This window comes from Triturus cristatus, chromosome 4_1, assembly GCF_964204655.1.
Source record: "Triturus cristatus chromosome 4_1, aTriCri1.1, whole genome shotgun sequence".
In the NCBI taxonomy this organism is placed as follows: domain Eukaryota; kingdom Metazoa; phylum Chordata; class Amphibia; order Caudata; family Salamandridae; genus Triturus; species Triturus cristatus.
The window spans coordinates 60,971,886-60,989,532 of NC_140585.1; the positions used below are offsets into that span (position 1 = coordinate 60,971,886).

General features: G+C 43.8%; 1 protein-coding gene and 1 pseudogene across 2 annotated transcripts in view; both read right to left on the reverse strand.

The window, feature by feature from the left end:
- The window catches only part of LOC146839509 (uncharacterized), a 343,610-nt pseudogene extending 327,208 nt beyond the window's left edge, over positions 1 to 16,402 (reverse strand). Inside the window, exon 1 of the transcript XR_014980982.1 lies at positions 16,348 to 16,402. The product of XR_014980982.1 is annotated as an uncharacterized LOC146839509 (transcript). The remainder of the gene's footprint in view (positions 1 to 16,347) is intronic.
- Positions 1 to 16,521, reverse strand: part of LOC146839511 (uncharacterized) — a 42,571-nt gene extending 26,050 nt beyond the window's left edge. The window contains exon 1 of the mRNA XM_085651570.1: positions 16,348 to 16,521. The gene's annotated coding sequence lies outside the window, so the exon portion shown is untranslated. The remainder of the gene's footprint in view (positions 1 to 16,347) is intronic.
- Positions 16,522 to 17,647: the final 1,126 nt, after the last annotated feature.

The following is a 17,647-nucleotide window of genomic DNA, read 5'->3' on the forward strand; positions in this document are numbered from 1 at the left end:
GTGAGATATGATTGTATCCATCTCAAGGCACGTCCCTTCACTCCCAGATGCTCCAGCCTATTCAGCAGAATTCGGTGGTTAACCGTGTCAAATGCGGCTGACATGTCTAAGAGGACCAATACTGACGAGAGGCCTCTGTCCGCCCGCATCCGAAGGTTATCCAACACCGTGACCAGAGCTGTCTCCGTTCCGTGACCTGGTCTAAAGCCATACTGGCTCTTATCCAGGAGATGGAACTCCTCCAGATACCCAGAGAGAGACCTACTCACTACCTTTTCAATAATTTTTATAGGGAAAGGCAGCAGAGAAATAGGTCTAAAACTAACAGGGTCTCCTGGATCCAGAGAGGGCTTCTTTAGTAATGGGCTAACTACTGCCAGCTTCCATGTTTCAGGTACCACCCCTTCCTCCAGAGATTGGCAGCATATCTGCCACAACCGAGGGAGCAGAGCTGAAGCATGCTCTTTCCAGATCTTATTAGGTAGGGGGTCTAGTGGCGACCCTGACCTCACATTCTGTACACAGTTGTTAAACAGCTCATTAGTGAGTGGTATAAAATACTCCAGTGAGGTTACTCTTCCTAGTTCTTCCGGGGACGTATGTCCATTATCTTTTGGAGGAAAGGGGTCGCACATATTTAGTCCTCCTACAATGTTTGCGATTTTCTCCTCAAAATGAGAGGCGATTTTATCGCATAGCGCCTGTGACGCAACCACTTTATTTCCCACACTAGTGGGATTAGAGAGGTCCCTAATGATCTTAAAAAGGGCTCTAGTACTATTTGGTGCTGACAGGATAGAGTTGATGAAAAAGTCTGCCTTAGCCTTAGCCATCAACTCTTTATACCGAGCTTGTACTTTTTTTAGAGCCACTTTATCATGCTCATCATAATGCCTGCGCCATTTCCTTTCTGCCTGTCGACAGGATCTGCGCGTGGTGCTCAACTCTTCAGTGTACCACGGTGCAGAGTGTTTTAATCTGACCTTCAGGCGTTTCAGAGGCACATGCTGATCTAATACATCAAGGATGTATTTCTGGTACAGACGGTAATTCTCGGCCACTGAGTCAAGAGAATCAAAAGGCGGTAGATTGTAAAAAAGTGGCTCAGCCCTGCTCCTCATAAGTTTTGCCCAATCTCTTCCCATACGATATGTGACAGGAGGTGTTCTAATTGTTTTTCCGTCAGGTATACAGATCCGAAACTGGATCAACGAGTGGTCAGTCCAGGTCTGAGGTAGAATGTTGACCACCTCAGTTTCATTGAGATCAGCAAACAGGAGATCCAGAATATGCCCTCCTTGATGGGTAGGTTGTTGAACCAGCTGATGCAGGCTAAAACTCTCACATGTTTCCCTGAGATCTCTTAGGTGTCCGTCTAAGGTACCATTCTCCCACAAATTGAAGTCCCCCAGAAGCAGCATTCTTGAATGAGTCAACGACTGAGCCGCAATGACATCTAGAAGCTTTTGGTACTGTGTGTTAGAACTTGGGGGTCTGTAACTAACCATCCCTGTAAGGAGCCTCCCTCTTTATTCTTGAAGGGAGAATCCTAGTAGCTCAATGCCCGCCACCTCATCAACCTTAAAAGGGGCAAAGCCCCACGTATCTTTAAACATCACCCCAACCCCTCCCCCCCGTCCAGTAGCTCTTGGCTTGTGGAAGATCTTATAGCCTTCCGGGCAAGCAAACCCTAGTTCCACTGAGGAGTCATCACTACACCACGTCTCCGTGAGGAATAACACATCCAAGTGCAGATCTTCCACCATATTAAAAACTTCCTGATGGTGTTTTGCTAAGGAGCGGCAGTTAATCAAGCCACACTCAAGGACCAGGCTAGGCTGTGGGGTCACAGTAACTTTCTTCCCCCCACTGACCTTGTTCCCTATGGCTAATAGTTGCTCCCTAGAGTATTTCATTAGACTTACCTCGGTTCTAGCATCATGGCTGATGCTGAGTGCGGCCGAGGCGCGGACGGGCGCAGACGGGCTTGCCTCTGGCGCGCCACCGGCGCGCCCGCTGCGCGCGCGCGCTGCGCGCTTGCATGACCCCTCCTAAATAGAGGGTCAGCTGTGCCAGGAAGAACCACTAGAGCGTCAGCAAAAATGGCGGCGCTGGAGTGGCACCCAGAAGTGAGGAAGAATGCTTCTCAGCCGGACGTGACTAGAGCTCAATCCCTCGCAAGCGCGTGGATGGGTCAGTTTTAAAGTGCGGGTAAGTGCAAAATTAAATTAAAAGTCTATTGCAGTTATTACCTAAAACAATTCCAGTTTTAAAAGCGAGTCAGTACAAAATTGTTTTAAAAGTCTAATGCGATTGTTTTTAGCTAAAACACTTCCAGATCCAATACAATTCGTCCCAAAATTCTCCCAGCCCCGTTAAAAAGCCTCACAGACAATACAGTACAAGATCACAATCGCGCTCTCGTGTCACCAATTCAATCCGTAACACGGCGCAACACACACATTAGTTAAAAGCAGTCTTAGGAATGCGCGCTTGCATGGCCCCTCCTAAATAGAGGGTCAGCTGTGCCAGTAAGAACCACCAGAGCGTCAGCAAAAATGGCGGCGCTGGAGTGGCACCCGGAAGTGAGGAAGAATGCTTCTCAGCCGGACGTGACTAGAGCTCAATCCCTCGCAAGCGCGTGGATGGGTCAGTTTTAAAGTGCGGGTAAGTGCAAAATTAAATTAAAAGTCTATTGCAGTTATTACCTAAAACAATTCCAGTTTTAAAGCGAGTCAGTACAAAATTGTTTTAAAAGTCTAATGCGATTGTTTTTAGCTAAAACACTTCCAGATCCAATACAATTCGTCCCAAAATTCTCCCAGCCCCGTTAAAAAGCCTCACAGACAATACAGTACAAGATCACAATCGCGCTCTCGTGTCACCAGATGTAATTATTCCACGCAAGGTGGCCTTAAAGGCATCCCAGGTCACGTTAAGTGGAGCTGTACCTCTATTCCTTGCAAAAAACTCACAGATCTCTTCCTCAATAACTGCACACCATTGTGTATCCAATAAGTTATGCTTATTAAAATACCATCTCATAAGTGGTTTAAATTCTTGTCTTCCAACATTTAACTCCATGAAAATTGCTGCATGGTCGGAGAATGCGTTTATTAAATGAGCATATTTGTGTACCTCTAACCCGTGTGATGTTAAAAAAAAGTCTAACCTGGACGCTGAATTATATTTCGCTGAGTAGCAAGAATAAACACGTCCAAGCATATTACATGATCGCCAGTAGTCAACAACGTCAAGATCTAACTTACAACTCTGTAAAGCGATGGCCACTTGGGGTTTATTCTGGCGCCTATCTTTTTTTGAAGAATCAACTAAAGGGTTCTGTAAAAAGTTGAAATCCCCACCCCATATTATTTGCCCAGGTAGTCCTGTTAGTGCTTGCTTCAAATGTAAAATTGGAAGAGGGTCGTCTATAACTGGAGCATAAATTGTAGCTAAGATTATATTTACATGGTTAAATTTACCATGTAGAAGTGCCCATCTGCCACTAGGGTCGGAAAGTGTACCTTCCAAAATGAAGCTTACATGCCTTCCTATTAGAATACAAACCCCTTGTAAGAAAATGACATCTGGGTTCAGGCTCTTTAGCCAACACTCAATAGCAATTTTTTTACGGGGGTTATTCAGACCGTTTGCATTAAAAGAGACAAACTTCAATGTATTACTCATCCCTCAATAATTGTGCAAATACACAAAAAACAGTACTTCAATAATTCAATAATATCAATTAATTTAGGAAAAAAAACATCAGTTAATCTGAGCATTTGAGCAAACATAGCAGTTAAAATAAGGAGGAAAAACAGACTTCAGTGTATTACTCATCCCTCATTAGTTGTACAAATATGCAAAAAACAGTACTTCGATAATTCAAGTAGCAGCAAATAATCAGTTAATCCGAGCAATTGTGCAAACATAGCAGTTAGAATAAAGAGGAAAGAACACCTTATGTGCAAATATGCAATTTTCATAGTTCGTTAAACTTAGTACTATAATATTTAAAGTGCAAATTTTGCCAAAGCATAAAGAGAAAAAAAAGAAAAAAAACACCACTTGGCAGACCACTACTGCTAACCATTCCTAAATGCTCCATTCCATTCTGTAACACTAATTGGTCAAACAATTCCCTAATATATGAACTCTCTTTTTCTCCCCTGCAACACCACCGTGTGCCCCCTCTACCCCCCTAAAGAGGACGGTAACCTCCCTTGGCCCACTTCCGTCCCTCTTTGTGTCTTATCCTTCTGTGTGGATGCCATCTTGTTGCATCCTTGTGTGCTTCCTGTCCCTACTAGAGCCCGAAAAGAAGAGAGAAGAGAGATAAGAAAAAGGAAAAAAAGAGAAAAAAAGGAAAAAAAAAAAAATTCTCATTCTCACCACCCCTCCCCCCTCCCTTTATCTTTTGTTGTCCTAGGGATTATGTACCAAGACCCTCGAGGAACAACTGGGCTTCTTGTAAATCCGTAAAGATAAAGAATCTCCCCTTAGCTAACACCTTCAATTTAGACTGTTGCACAATCATAGCCTGAGCTCCTTTGGCTTTAAAAGAATCAATCATCTTAACAAAGTCCTTGCGCCTGTGAGCAGACGCCGCTGACATATCCGAGAAACTTCGAAAATTGTTTATTCCATCTGCGTTAAATGTCCTCTTCGCAAAGGCGATATTGAGAATTTTCTCTTTAATCCTATAGTCTGAAAATTTCAACAATATTGTGGGAGGGAATTTCAGATTATTAGGTTTATATGCAGGGACTCTGTGTGCCCTGGTGATTGTTAAATCGCCCTGAAGATCGGGTATAGCCTTTTTTAAGAGGGACTCTGACCATTTTACCACATCTCTGTCTTCCAGGCCCTCAGAAATACCTACTAAGCGTAAATTGGACCGCCTGTTAAAATTTTCCAAATCCTGCAGTTTTTCTGCCATCTGTAATTTCCCTCTATTTGCTACTTGGAGATCTTTCTTCATTGATGTCAAAGTGTCTTCTAAGGTCGAAATGCGAGTCTCAGCCTCGGAGACCCTCAAGGGAAGATTCCCAAAGCACTCCCCCAATTTAGTAAGTCTAGTATGTAGAAGCGATACTTCTTGAGCTTGGGAGATTTTAAAATCCCTTAATTCGCGGAGTATCGTAAGGAGCATATCTTCCACAGAATTTGATTTTGGAGCATTAAGGGGCTCAGAGAGATCAGGTTCTAGAGCCTCAGGTGGACATATGCCCTGTCCTAAAGCTGCTGGACTCAGCAATGGAGGGAATGAGGGTGGTGGAGATAGCAGATCGATATTTACGGGCGTCTTTCCGGTCTTTCCAGGCGTGCCGGGACAGTGAGGTTGGAACACAGGACATAGAGGGGACTGCGGTGGGGGTAGCGACGGCAGCGCAGGTGATAGGAGAGCCGGGATTTTTGAGGTTTTGGAGGTTTGTGGAATGTTTATAGAAGGGGGAGACTTTCATTTTCGTTGAGCATTCCCAGGGACAGTCCTTCTAAGCATGGGCCTAGCTGTGGCCCCACCGAAGATATTTCTGGATTGGATAAATTCCCCTTTTCCCCACTAGGAATCACCGATTCAAGAGCGCCAATGACACCAATCTGGTTTCTTTCTTCCTGTCCAGGAGTACTATGGGGCTGCCCCTGATGTTGTAATGGTCTGGAAAAGAGGGGACACTGCTTAGGACCTGGGTGGATGTCGACGTTCTTGGCTAGAACCTGGGAAGGATTCGCACCATTAGTTATGCTGTTCATTTTTTCCACCTGATCTTCCACATTACATTCTCGCAATTCGCCAATTGCCCGGAGGTTCAGCTCAGCTGAAAGCTCCAATAGAGTTTCATCGCCATCTTCATCAATCTCCTCATCTTCGGAGTCATCGTCCTCCCCCCCCTCCTCCTCCTCTCCTGCACGTTGTTTTAGAGCGCTGAGTTTATTTTGTCTATGATTTTCTACAGTCTCTGCTGCCTTAATCTTTAAAGCGCTCTTTTGTCGTGTCTTCCCCACACCTCTCCTTTCAACGCCTTTCGGCTTGGGTGTTGATATGGTCACTGGTGGTGATTTTTACAATCCCCTTGCTGTGTCGATTTTACTCTGCTTACCTCTAACTCGCGTCGCCATAATTCTTGTAGACGCTGTGGCTGACTGGGCTTGACCTTGCCCCGAGGACCTGCAGCACTGTGCGCACCTCCCTCGGTCTTGGAAACACCAAAACGGAGCCAGAGCCAGTTACCAAAGGCTGAGAAAAGGCACCGAACTCCTTCCGGAGTGCCGCGGGAGGTCAGAGAGACGATAGGCGGGAGGAATCTCAAGACAAAGTTCAGTGCGCCGAGACAGGGAGAGGAACGGTAAGCCCAACTGGTTTCCCGGAACAATTACCGCAAGGGAAACAGAAAGCTGAGCAAAGGAAAGACCTCCGTAGCAGTAACATTACGGTGCAAGCGGCGCCGGACAGCGGAACAGCGTCGTAGGGGGGGGCAGTGGAACAGGAAGCACAGCAGCGGCGTACGTGGGTTACGCCGTCATCTCCCCGTGGGTTACGCCGTCATCTCCCGACACTAATGATTTGTTGATAGTCCATTTTATGCATCATAACTACGGAAACATTTCAAACAGTTTTTCATTAACTTGGGACCTAGTTATAATAAAACCATGTCACCCCATGACTGGAGAGATGTTGCAGTTATGTGTTGGAGCAATAAGAGGCAGCAATTACCTTTGCGTTCCCAGCATGACCTGCACATGTGGAACGAGCACCATGATTGCTGGTTGCAGGACAACAATCTCCTTGCTGATTGGCCAAAATAGCTTCAGAGGTGGGGGGAGATTAATAGGCTTGGTTGCAGGAGAGCTCTTGTCCATTGTTTTCAACAACCTTTATTGAAAACGGTAGCTTTCTAAGTAGACTTTTATGTCCAACTTGGAAGCGTTTAAGTAAAGAAAAAATCTTATGTCATATTCCTCTGTTCCATAGTAACACTTTCAGCAGTAGGATGCATTTCTGAGAACTAACGTGTACACGCAGTGTAGACGGCATAAGTGTACCATTTGCGAGTCTATGCAAGTAAGTAAGCTGATATTTTAAATTTAACAATATCAGTACTCGCATGCATCGGGTTCCTGGCAGCCACATGGGCTGCTGGTCAGCTGCTGCAGGGGAGTAGGGGAGGTGGGCCGGTCGGAGCCCAGCTCAGCGGCTGATCACTATGGCCGGAAGGGGCTTTTGCCGCTGATGAAGATGCAGGTGGGGCTAGAGGGGGAGCAGATGCAGCTTTGAAGCTGCTAATAAAATTAAAGTGCGGCGCTTGGAAAATCGTCTGCGCCATTGTCCCAGGTGGGCACGTCGTTGTGCCTGCAGTAGGAAAACTCATTACAGAAAATAGAGCACACACCACGTAACAAACAAGTAAAGGTGCTAGTAGCCATGGGAGCATACAAATAGAAACATGCCCATACTAAGGAGGGACTAATAAGCCTCATAATGAATCAGACGCCAGCATTTACGAAGGACAAAGACACAAGCCAATCAAAAATAAGGGCGGGGGAGTGAGCGAAGCTGCTCTACTAACCGTACGGAACTACCACAGATCTCCGCAGAGCAGCACCTGCGCGCTGGCTCAGGCTCGACCTAATAAAGGACTCTACACGTTCCAGAGAACACCCATCTAGGTGGAATGAAAAATACTTTTTCCTTCCCAGTCCCACTAGCATAACAAAGGTTTTTGATTTGTTAACAAGCAGACCCAGTTCAGCCTTGAAAGTTGAATAAGAGCCAATCAAGCGCTGTAGGGCCAGGGGTGTCCTGGCCATCAAAACCACATCATCTGCATAGAAGACAGCAGGCAGCGATAAGCCATCTGCTGATTGAACATCTCAGAACTGCGCGGTCAAAACTTAATTACATTTATTGGTGTAGAAGGAAAAAAGAAAGAGGGCAAGTACACACCCCTGTCGCACCCCCTTTTCAATTTTAAATATTTCTGAACATTCTCCCCGTTTACCAAACCTGACTACTGCCCCTGCCTCTCTATACGTCTCCCAAATAAAAAGAATTATGGAGCTGTCCATGCCCATCGACTCCAAAAGAACCCACAATTTTGAGTGGTTTACGCAGTCGAAGGCCGCGGACAAGTCCACAAAAACCATATAAAACTTTCAATCTTGGCGGTGTGTTATATAAAACTGAAAATAATATAATTACAAGTTCGTACACCCCACTCTGGGGCTCTATGTCTGAATATCGTAATCAGAAATTATGTCTGACAAACATTTTGTCCTAAATATAGTTTACAAAAACATCGTCCCATTGGGGTAGATTTCATGTTATTACTCCAGTGTAGCAATGGTTTTGAATCAACAAGGCACAATATTTACGTCCGACAATATTACGACCACAGTTTTCTGGCACCATACCCACTCTGGAAGGATAAAGGAATTCACAAATAGGGTTTTTGGTAATTTAATTTTTTGAGAGTTTGTTAGCCTTTCTGCACCTTGCATTTCTGCTGGATTTTATTTTCTGTTTCCTCAAAATGTCCATACTATTTTAGGAATAACAGTCTGTATCAAAATGCTTAGCAAACACCCACGGCTTGCCTTGTGGAATTTGCTGATTTTTGTTGATGTGTAAGTGGCTGCGACCCAATGACCCTGCATTGAATGACTGTATATGTTTTGAGTTTGAATCTGCTTTTTGCTTTAGAAAGTTGGTGAAAACAAGTAAGCAATTCAAAAACAACAGTTATGTGTGGATGAAGACAATGAAAAATGAGTAAAGTGTTAAGCAATTGTCAGTGTATCTACTTTTGCTTATTGCTGGTGATACGCTGACATCTTTATTAATGTCTTTGTATTTAGTTGTTGAACCCTGTGCCAAGAGACACAGATATTTCTAAAACACAGTATTTCTGAACACCGTGCATAGCTGAGGAGTGCTGCTGCCTGTGGACAGTTGAAAGTCAGAATTTCAACTAGAAAAGGAACAGCTGTTGGATCATTGGGGGATGAGTGATTGGGTGAGATGCCCATGGGTTTGAAGTGTGACTGTGTGATTTTATATTAATTGTGTACACCTTTTTTTTATTATTGGTGAAAATGAGCAGCTAAGACCCGCAGATATTTTGAGTACACTGCTTAATGTTGCTTGAATTACTTTAGTGTTTGTTTTCTGTTTGTGCTAGAGGTGAGTGACGTTGCAAGGGCTTTATGTCCGCAACACTAAGTTTTTACAAACTTTGAAACTTTGCAATCTTTGTGAAATTCATCAGTTCCACACAGCGTATTTTTTTTTTTTACAGTTTAATTACGCTTTAATTCACCGTATATTTTTAGGAGAAAGGCACTAAAAATCACTACTTTTTTGAGAAAATAATCGGATAAAACAAATTATGATTAAATTCGCATTCAGTTGGGAAATTTGGTAACTTTCAACATGATTGGTTTGGATGTAAACTGAGTACTAGGCCTGGGCATGCATTGAGCCCATATATAAGCATAGACTACTAATCTCCTGCATTTAGGATAGAAATGTGATATTGACCTAAAATAATGTGGAGTCGGCAGTGCCTTTCCCAGTAATTCCAAGAACTGTTCCATTAATGTGACAATATACTTTTTCTGTTTCTTAACCTTGAAAAAAATGCCCCACCCTCCATATTGAGTGCGGGAAACTGACAACAGCACCTATTTTCTATATTAAAGCCATCTGACCGGTTGTTTTCAAAAGCCTGTTTTATTAACAACACCACCACCACCAATAATACCACCACCACCAATACCACCACTTTAGCACCTCTCGCTCACTAGTAATAGCAGGGGCACTGTACGAGGCTGGAGCTACAGCCGAGACCATCCCTCCCTCCATGACTGCCATAAAGCACAGCCCGCCCTGCACCAGGAGGTGAAGCCAGGGCCCTACGACAGCTGGAGTGTTTTTTATTAGGCCAAAGATAGCGATGACATTACGCAATACCACACTGCACACTCAAACCATGGAGAGGGCAGGAAATAGCCACCCCCGCTCTTCCTCCTGAGCCACGACAGTGTAATCATCGAGCGAAAGGTGTTGGAGCGCTTTGTTAGTGTTTATAGCTCGGATCAAATGTAACTCTCACTTCACGCTTTGTGTCTGTGTAATTTACAACATTTAGTGCACTGCACTATTTATCACTACTTTGAAGACGTCGCAGGCCGGTCTCATCCTCAGATATTTACAATCTAACAAGCGGTCGAAAAGGCCCTTTATTGCAATGCAATAGGTCTCGCATTTTCTAGAGCTTAAGCTATTAGTATTGTAAATGCCAATGTCTTTTCTTTAGGTTTTAAAACCCAAAACATAAATAAAATGCATTGTCATTTACAGTTGCAATAGCTCAAACTCGTGTGAAAGCAAAACCAATTGCATTGCAAATGCTTGTGTATCTAGCCCTCTTCTTCGATTCCAAACTTAACTGGTCTGCTATGGTAGAAAACAGAATTAATTTGTTGCAAAGAAGCATAGCTGCTCTGTGGAAATTCGCCTCTAAACTGGGTAAAACATCAATTCGAGAAATGGTAGAAGTTTATTTGGCAAAATCCATCGCCCCTTACATGGCAGAAATATGGCGTACAGCTGAAGTGGGTGCTCTGCAGACAGTGGAGGATAAGTTTGTTAAAAAGCTGCTTTCAGTTACTCTGGCTTGCTCGAATCTGATTGCCCACAAAGAACTCTACCTCCCTTTTATTACAGACTCGATCAAACTGGCCCGCTCCTCTTATGGCTGCGTATCTGTAAAAGGGACTCGGTTATGTGGACTCAAGCTGTAATAAAAGATATAATCAACCTTGACCGAGCCATTAGTATTCCTTGGCTAGCATATGTCAAGAAGTCTTTGACAGATTTGGGCCTAGCTTTTCTGTACACATCACCCTCTAAATGCTTATCTTTCTCCAAAACTGAGTTAAGAGAGGCTTTTGTTAATAAATGTGAGTTAGAAAGATGGCAATGTAATCAAAGTAAAGTCACGGTTATATTCTAACAGAGACTGACCAGGGTGCCCACAGGACATGATTCATATCTCTCCTTTGTCTCTAACAACATGCATCGATATCTTTTAACAAGGATGAGATTGATTTTTTTCCCCTGATGGTAGGATACCCAGCTTAAGAACATTCACTAAATATTCCATTGCTATGTCCTTGTGATGGCTTGTCTACTCAAACAATGTCTCATATTTTATTCTTCTATTGTTTTTATAACAATGTTAACAAAACTGAGTCTAATTTCTTACTCTGCAGCCCTTACAGTAATTAATTCCCTGGAAACCCCATTCATCTGTTTTATGACTGCAAATGTGTTATACTCAGTCATTCGGACTAGGAAAAGTTAATTAGAGAGGGGGGTTGTTTTATTTGATCATTTTCATTAGCCTGTCGTTAATTGCCCAATTACTGATAGTGAATTGTTGTAAGGCCTCGTTACCAGTGGTTGCAATCTAGCTCTTGCTATGCAGCACCCTGCAACTAATATGGGCCTGCGTGAAGAAGGATACCCTGAAAATAGGGGGAATACACCTGATTAGGACACACAATGCCAAGGGAAACACTCACACCGCAAGCTAGAAACAGGAACCATCCATGCTCAAGACGCGGACACAAACAGCCAGGGTAGTAGATAACTCAATTAGGGAGGGGCAATGTTAGATTTGCGTTAATTTATAGAAAGGACCCGCTCGTAGGAGTCCAGCACATCAGAGAACAACTGTTGCCTGCACTAGCTAAATCACCATAAAACACTTGTTACGGTTCCAGAGTGACCCTTTATTAAATCAACATAACACTGTTGTCCTCTGTTCATCCCTAGCACTTACCGTGATGGAAACACCAGACATAGAACAAGCCTCAAACACACCAGGAAGATTGCAACAGAAAATCACATGTGGTCCCAGGATCTAATACCTAAAGAAACAAGTCAGTTGCACTCATCAGATAAAGCCCAAATAATGCATAGCAGTAAGCGTTACCCTAGATAACACACACAACACACCTGGACCACCTCAGAATGTGACATCCAGTTGGTATTTATGGCCCCGTCTATAAGAGTGGGATAAAGGATCTAAACACAATATTTATGACCCACTGTACCAGAACTTCCTGCCCAAAGTGGGACAAGCTTCACTTTATTGCACCGGGTGTACAGAATAAAGCATGCCATGGACCTAATGCAAAGTGAATTCCAGCACGAAGCTGTAGGAGATGTGGCTGCTATTCCAAACTATTATTGTTTTATTAATTTAAACTGTTCCTGATTGCCAAGCCTCGCTGTTCTACTATTTGATAACCCAAACCTGCATCTACCCAGCAATGGTTACAACATTCCACATTATCTGCAGTTAAGGAACATCTATATTTCCTTTCTAATGACATGGATTTACAAGATTTCTTCTTGGGTCCTAGGTCACCACATTCTAACAGATTCATATACCCCAATTACAATGAACTGTGAAAAACTTTTCAGCAGGACGCTGCTGAACGCTTAAGATAAATTGACAGGATTAATTTGGAAAATGCATTGGCTGTCGTGGACAATGGCATGACTGCATTGTCAAATCACAGATTTTCTTTGAAAAATATTGTATCATATGCATTCTATGTTACACTTAAGGACAAGTCAACTGAGAACGATCATGCAATTGAGTGGAAATTGCAGATTTTAAAATCAAACCGTGTGTCGTGGAAATATCTAAACGCAACAGAATTGTTTTTGTCGTATAATTTAACACACACAGAAAGACTGATTGCAAAAAAGATGGATGCTAACCGTTCTACACAGGCTGGCTTTGTGATACATGACAGTCAGGTATGGGACTTTAGGCTATCCCAAGATACCTGGCAAAGGGTACTCCCACTATGTTCTCAATAGGATAGGTGGTAGTAGAATAATATAATCTTATAACCACACAGTAATGTTATAATGGTTGAACCTGTTGCATGGATTGCGCTGGTAAAGCAGAACTGTGTGTTAGGATGACAGATAGTCAGACTGTATGGACTGAGTCTCTCTACAATGTCAGTACCTGTTGGCCCAATCCTGATAGCTCATAGTGCCTCACCTGAACTCCGAATCTTCCCAGAATAACAGGTGATTTCGGCAACCTCAAACACGACCCTCTATCTCCAAGGGCACTGTGGAAACGGATCCTCCCCTTTTTTTAACTCATTTACTCACTCATGCATGCCCATAGTAAACATAAGAAAAACACAAAGAAAGTTTACAATACATTTATTAAAACTATCGTAGTCTATTATGAAGTAAATGTGCTGCGATCATTAGGCAGATGCAACTAAACAAAGTAATTTGAATTACTACCAGACTGTACAGGACAAACATCCCAAACATGGCAAATTATATATCTGTCTAGTTCTACCCTTATTTTGTGAGCACAGGGATATATTTGCGATCTCTGGGATTGGCCTAAGCCCACATACCTGGTGTATGTAGTAAGGTGGTTGCGTGTAAACTTAGTTTACGCAGGGTTGTATGTCAGGCACTGCTGTCATTCCAGAACAGTCCTCTCTGCATCCAAGGGGACGGAACATCATTTATAGGCTAAAACTATTGTGCTGGAGATGCCAACATGTTATGGCTAAATAGTAAGCGCTGTTGCTAAACGAGCAAAGAAAACAGTTTACCAAGTTATGTATTCTAGACGACCTTGTACAAAATGTGTAGATGAAATCCCACGAAGAGTCCCTGAATAACAAACATGGGAACTCGTGGACAGGAGGCCAGTCAACCAGCCCTTGGAGAGTGCTTGGGGACCCGGGCCAAGACAGTTGCCAATTAGCTGCCGGCCAGCAACATCCAGGCCAAATCAACTAAGTGATAGTCCCCTTCCTAGAGCAAAACAAGCCCCAGGCCACCACAAGTCTGCAGATAATCCAGTTGCAGCCCCCCCGCCCAAATAGTTCTTCTTGTTAATGTCCCAGCGTCAAACCAGCGTGGTATGTTTCCAATCCCCAAAGCGTCTTTAACTCCTGAAGAAACAGCCCCAGTGGTTATACCCACAATGACCTATGAAGATGAGATCAGCTAAAAAGGTCACCTTTGAAATGCACGACCCTCTCTAAATGTTGTCATGTCTGACATCCTACCCTGGGAGGCTTGATCAGTATCTTTAGTGGGGCCACAACCCTGCCACTTGGAATGCAGGCGCCAATTCCACCCCCTCTTAACCAACACAGGAAGGCCCCTCAGAGTGAGAGGTCTACAGTATACCTTGAGCCCCTAGTTTATAGCTGTCTTATCAGAAAATGCACAGATGTAGCCATCCCTCCAGCAGCCAGCTGTGAATTAGAGACAGGTGGGTAGGCATACAGAGCCATGAATACAGACATTCCCACTTTCCCAAAGTGGTATTTCCACCGTCATAATGTCGAATTCACTCACACCACCGGAGCAGGATCGTCATCACAAACTCATCGATATCACACACTATACTGACACCTTCTGCATGCAGGAAATCCAGCTCAATAGCCTTTCTACAGATCCCTCAGGCCAATCCAATATGAGGAGCAAGCCCTACTGTACCAAGCACACTACTTGGTGCCATTCACTACCAGTGTATGTAGCACACACAGATGCCCTACCTCTTCCCGCCACTGCACCCTGTCCCCAGGGAGTACTCAAATATAGCAAGAGACATGCAGAACCTTGGCAAGTGTCTTCTTAAATGCCAAGCCTAGTAACAGTAACCTGCACACACAGGCCCCGTCATGGCAAATCTGTGGCACATTTAAAGAACTACCTCCGTGGGTGGCACAACCAGTTCGGCTGACCCATGCAGGAGGTGCCCTAGGTATATGTCTTACCTCTAGACAAGGTACTTACAGCTAACTCAATTTAGCCAATCATGTATACAGTAATCACCAGTATGTATAAGACAAGCACATCACTTTGGCACTGAATGGCAATGTAAAAAGCGATCAAAGTCCTTAGGCTAGTACATAGATCAGCGGAAAACCAGGAGGGACAAAAGCAAAAAAAAGGGAAAGCACCCTAGAAAGGGCCACCTCCAACAGAATTTATTTGGATTGGTATGTTTGATGCAAAGGTAACACAGATCTGTGCAGTATGTCCATAAACACATTTATAAAGGAGGACGGTTGGAACCTGGGACCTCTTAACTATCTCACTAGAGATGAGTTTGGTAACTAGAGCAGACTGACTTCAAGAGTCTCTTGGAATCCTTCATGTAGTCTTCATATCATAGCACAATCCTCATCAACACACCGATGATGAGAGAGTGCAGCAACCCCTTGTAGCATTGTCATATGGGTGCTTGTGGGCACTCACACATTTGGTAGTCGTGCTGAAGTCTCACTCAAACCTGACTAATTCCTTCAAACTGTGGGGAAGAACTAGAACTTCACAAGTGACTTTGCTCAGATGTCTGCTGTGTGCCGAGTAGTACCTGACTATTCTGCACAGAGCAGACCCTCTTACAGCAAGTGATCATAAAGATTCCTGTACAGAGAGGAGAGGCCAAGAAGAGTAACTGAGAGTCCCACCAACATCTGCTAAGACATACTCACTTCAAAAAGACACACTGTAGATGCGCCTCAAACACACACACAGCCTGCAAAGACAACTCTACCCTGTTCACATGCACACACACATCCAACCTGCAGAGGTACATTAAAAACACAGCCATGTACGTTCCACTGCTTGAAAGGCCTCCTACCTGGCAGACCCAAGGTCAGTGCACACACACACAATCCCTGCAGCAGACACACAACCTCTGCAGCAGATAATGCTTCTGACATAGGGGTACAGGTGGACAAGTCAACAAACTAACAGTGAGAGCCAAGCAAAGAGTGTGCACAGATTTCTCATGGAGCGCTAAGATGCAGTGCACTGTGAACAGAATTTTCACAGTGCAGTTAGATGCAGTGCAGTGGCCCACATTTCTTAGTACAGTAAGATGCATTGTAACGACAGATTCCTCATAGTGCAGTAAAGTGCAGTGTGCACAGATCTGTCACAGTGCATTAAGATGCAGTGCAGCGTGCACAGATTCCTCATAGTGCAGTTAAGATGCAGTGCACAGATTACTAACAGTGCAGTAAGATGCAGTGCCTTGTGCACAGATTTCTCATAGTGCAGTGAAATGACGTGGTGTGCATAGATTTCTCACAGTACATTAAGATGCAGTGCAGTGCACAGATCCTCTCTTTAAAACAAACGATGACCACACACACCCCCAGGGCCAGAAGAAAAGGCCCGAGCCTGGCTCCTGTAGGAGATTTCCTCCAGGATTATTCAGTCTATTTGTACAAACACGGCACACGGTGCTGCCAATCTCCTACCTGAGCAGAAACCTGTGCAGACATTTCCAGGCTCTCTCATCCTCCTAGGGCTGGGGTGAGGCAGGTGCAGATTTGGGGTCGGGGCAAGAGGGGGGTCTATGAGGGTCTGAAGATGATGATAACTGCACAGAGAGAAGGGTGACCTTCCTCCTCTGCAGCAGGCTGGACACAGAGGGAGAGGCCGGAAATGATGTCAACATAGGCTGCTTGTACTGTCTCTGCCACCGCGGACCTGGTACAGGAAACCCTTTCATACAATGTGTTCAGTGGATTCATCCCAGCAAGCGAGGCGCGCCCTCTGCTGGGCACTTAAAGAACCATCACATCCAGTCTCGAATGAATATACACAAACAAGCATTTTGTGGCAGGAAATGACTGGGTTTTTAGAGGTCACAGAAATGAATGTTTTCAAGATACACACAGTCCTAGTACATGGTCTCACCCTTGGTTGCTGCTGTAAAAAAGTATTTACAGCTTTACTTCACGAGCATCTTCAAAACACTGATGCAGAGGACTAAAGAGTATTTACAGAAATTGTCAAGTGGAAGTGACAGTTTATATTTCATTAAATATATGAGAATACGTGTTAGTGGTGCAATTAAACTGGCCAGCCTATTCATTTTTTTTATAAACACTTTAATTAACGGGTTTTTCAAATACACATTATGGTACATAGCAAAGTAAATAGAGAAAAATACCATGCAATTTTATACACCAGACCAAATATAGTGTGGCACAAGTCACATGTCAAAGCGAAAATTAAAAGAACAGATTTTTTCTAATCTTCCTGTGTTTTTGGGTTATTCCTTATCATAGCTGCCAAGGTTCTAGATTGCTATGAGTGACATTTCAATGACTATGAGTGACACTTTCTGGCCAGCATAATTAAGCGAAGAAGAAGAGGAAAGCGTATAAATATCAGAAATTACACCCATCTGAGCAACAAGAAACTAAAACGTTAAGTGCCTCAAAGCACCAGAAATAGAAGGACACTAACCTAGTGCCCTTGTAAAGTCAGAGGCACAACACTACTGTTAACTGCTGCAACTAGTTAAAATATCTAAAACACTCCTAAAACCATTCATAAGCAATACCTGGTTTTTTTACGTAGTTTTATTGTAGCGCAAACTTGACCTGGTAGCGGGTATCAGAGCGCTTTACATAGCACCAGTTGCATTACATGAGGACACATTCATCATTTTGCCGGCCCACGCTACCAGCAGCGTTGCGAGTGCGTGGCATTTGAGTAAGGGTTCGCTGACACTTGTCAGTGTGTTGGGCAAATTAATGGTAGCTCAGG